The sequence below is a fragment of the Pseudonaja textilis genome, chromosome 6 (genome assembly GCF_049901715.1).
Source record: "Pseudonaja textilis isolate UNSWEBS1 chromosome 6, rPseTex1.2, whole genome shotgun sequence".
Classification (NCBI taxonomy): domain Eukaryota; kingdom Metazoa; phylum Chordata; class Lepidosauria; order Squamata; family Elapidae; genus Pseudonaja; species Pseudonaja textilis.
Window position 1 is genome coordinate 4,362,919 of NC_141995.1, and position 3,634 is coordinate 4,366,552.

At 41.1% G+C, this 3,634-nt stretch overlaps 1 pseudogene; it reads right to left on the reverse strand.

The window, feature by feature from the left end:
* Positions 1 to 490: 490 nt before the first annotated feature.
* LOC148125377 (uncharacterized) lies at positions 491 to 1,861 on the reverse strand (annotated as a pseudogene).
* Positions 1,862 to 3,634: the final 1,773 nt, after the last annotated feature.

Below are 3,634 nucleotides of genomic sequence, written 5' to 3' on the forward strand. Positions count from 1 at the left end.
GCATTGTAGGATGCACCCCAGGGCACACGAAATGTCTTGGGCTTCTGTTAAATGAGAAATAAGAGTGTTTGGGGATTGAGCCCCCATGGTTTTTAATGTGTTTTGGGGCTCCCCAGATGCAGTTAGAAGTAAAAACTGAAATCACTCATTGCCGAATCGGCTAACATATATTTTTCTTTTTGTGTTAATTCCTCTTAGAAGCTCTGTTTAAAAAAGGACCAAAAATTAGTGATAACTGGAAGCTTTTTGGCTGGAATCTCTATTATATTTCAAAAGTAAATGAAAGGAAAACCTGGCATGATGCCAAATACTTTTGCAAGTCCAGAGATTCCCACTTGACCTCCATCCTGAGTGAGGAAGAACAGGTTTGGTATTATTATTGTTGTTATTATTGTTGCTATTATACACAAAAATGACAGTATACACAGCAGACGAGATAATCATGCTGGGTTTCGTATCACACATCACTAGTTGAACACTTCCCTAGTGTTTAGGACTGTGTGATGTATCAGCGGATTATGCGAGCAGATCCCAGTAAGGTGGCCTTCTGAAGCTGACCAATGGTGATCTTGTCAGTGCCAATTGTTTTTAAATGCTTGCCTAGGTCTTTAGGCACAGCACCCAGTGTGCCCAGTACCACTGGAACCACTTGCACTGGTTTGTGCCAGAGTCTCTGCAGTTCGATTCTCAAGTCCTGATATCTGGCGACTTTTTCAATTTGTTTCTCGTTGATTCTGCTGTCACCAGGTATGGCAATGTCGATGATCCACACTTTTTTCTTCTCCACAATCATGATATCTGGGGTATTGTGTTCCAAAACTTTGTCAGTCTGTATTCAGAAGTCCCATAGTAGTTTTGCATGCTCGGTTTTGATCACTTTCTCAGGGTTATGATCCCACCAGTTCTTTGCTACAGGCAAATGGTAGTTGTGACACAAATTCCAGTGGACCATCTGAGTGACTGTGTTGTGACGTTGTTTGTAGTCAGTCTGAGCTATTGTCTTGCAACAGCTCAGTATGTGATCAATGGTTTCATCCGCTTCTTTGCAGAGTCTGCATTTGGGGTCATCAGTAGATTTTTCTATTCTGGCTTTGATTGCATTCGTTCTGATGGCTTGTTCTTGGGCTGCAAGAATCCGGCCTTCTGTCTCTTTCTTCAGTGTTCCGTTGGTCAGCCATAACCAGGTCTTTTCCATATCTACTTTTCCTTGGATCTTTTCAAGGAACTGTCCATGCAGTGCTTTGTTACACCAGCTGTCAGCCCGAGTTTGCATCACTGTTTTCTTATATTGTTTTTTGGTTTGCTGCACTTTGAACAGCTTCCTTTTGTTGACCTCCATCAAAGCTGGTTCAACACTGTCTTTCACATTATTATTATTATTATTATTATTATTATTATTATTATTATTGTCATCATCATCATCATCTTCCTTCTCATATTTGGGGGCTTTCAACAGAGCACTCCATCTTGGCTAAATGCTGGCATCTTCCTATCCTTCTCTGTCTGCTATTATTTTAAATTTCCATGCAGAAGAGTTTGTAACTTTTTGCAACTGGGATTACATCATCACTGGAGGTTTTAAAGAAGAGATTGGACAGCTATTTGACTGGAATGGGATAGGGTGTGGTGGTCTGACATTTGAAATAAGACGCAGGGAAAACGTCTGAGCAGATGCCAGCCCCGAGTAGACCCAGGTACCAGCTTTTATTGAGAACAAAATGCATATACAGAGAACAAGTGACCTCAACAGGATGTTATTTCCACAGGATATATAGGATGAGAATAAACAGGATGAGAATATACATCTGCGGAAATTCCCATGGGAATGGCTCAGCTATATACTATGACCTTTCACCGACATATCTGGTCCTCTAAGCCGCAGGTCTAACAGGACAAAAACACCCATAGCAGGCGGAAATGCCCCCACCAGAGGCATTTTTGTCCCTAGATCTATGCAAAGCTATACAAGGACCCACAGAATAAAATATATTACCACATTCCCTCCTTTTTTATTTATTCAAAGATAGGGGTGTTTTAGTGGCATAATACACAGTTCCTCGTGACTTTGTCTCGAAAAACTGAGGTACATATTTGAAATAGATTAGGAATACATTGAATACAGCAACATAACATAATAAGTATAATAACAATTGTCACAACTAATTGAAGCAATGAACGTAACCATGAGCCGTCAGAAGCCAATCCCATAGCAAAGCCCAGGTGACTTATCAAAGCCATCTTTTCCTGCTTCGTGTTCAGCTATGCGGTCTTCCATATCATGAACAGTTTTTGTAATGTTAGGCTCATAATTATATATAAAAATACAACAATGTGAATGAATTAAGGCACAAACTCCTCCTTTGGCAGCTAACATTATGTCTAAAGCATAACGATTTTGTAAAGTAATTTGACGTAATTTCAGACACTTCTTCATTTAACATCTTAATGCTCTTAACAGTATTATTAAACATAGCAACAGTGAAATTATTTAAAATATGAATATCTCTATAGTTCATAGCTGTTCCCAGAGGTGGGAAAGAGAGTCTGTATAAGGTAACTTAGGCAACTCCAATTGACACCAATATTGTCCATAGTCTGAAACAGAAACATTAAACAGAATCAGAGTTGTAGCACAGGCTGAAGATATAATATCTTTATCAGGTCCCGAGTAAAGAATGTCTTGACCCTTATGCCAGGACCAATATGCTGGAAAGGTCAAAGGATGCCGCCTGGTTGCAGATTAATTTAGTCTGATTCCCCAAAGGAACCTGCTGTATACAAGTTGGTAACCTCAGATAAGCAGTCATCTTTTCCCAGCCTTCAGCGCCACGCCTGGACTGCCGCATCAAGAGAATCAGGAACCACGGAAACGCCATCCTGAGAATCAGAATCTCCCTCACTGGCACCTGCGAAGACGCCTGTGAATGATCAGGCCGAATGCAACGACCAGGAACCCAACGAATTTGACCAAGATGTTCTACTGCTGCATAACCACGTCCCCACGTAATCAGCTCAGCGGGAACCCATGCCGGATCCGGAAGGAACCGCACCAACACTCGAGGCCTCACTGCATCTGTAGAAGGAGAAGAAAAATGCCTGCTGGCCGCCAGTAGAGGGGGTTACCAGACAAATTTAAAAATTTAAAGTATACAAGGCTAGATTTAATTGATCTTGAATTGCCGGAAGCCCCAGGAGCTTCCTCCTTTTTTATTTAATTTAGCTAACATGTTCTTGAGCGTGCCATTATAACGCTCCACAATAGCCTGTCCTGTGGAATTGTATGGAATTCCAAATTTATATTCCACAGACCACTGTTTGCAAAACTGATCAAAGACTGTGCTCCGATAAGCTGCACCATTGTCTGTTTTTAAAGTTTGAGGCGTACCAGCAACTGAAAATGTCTTAATGCAATGATTAATGACATGTTTAGCCGCTTCACCTCTTTGAGGAGTAGCCATTAGGAATCCTGAATGTATCCACAGTCACATGTATATACTTCCAAGGTGCAAATGATGGATACTGAGTAACATCCATTGCCAAATCATTGAAGGTTTCAACCCCTGGGGTTGACTCCCATAGGAATAGCCGTGCCTTGCTTTGAACAAGTTGGACATTGTTGAATTATGGCAGCTTC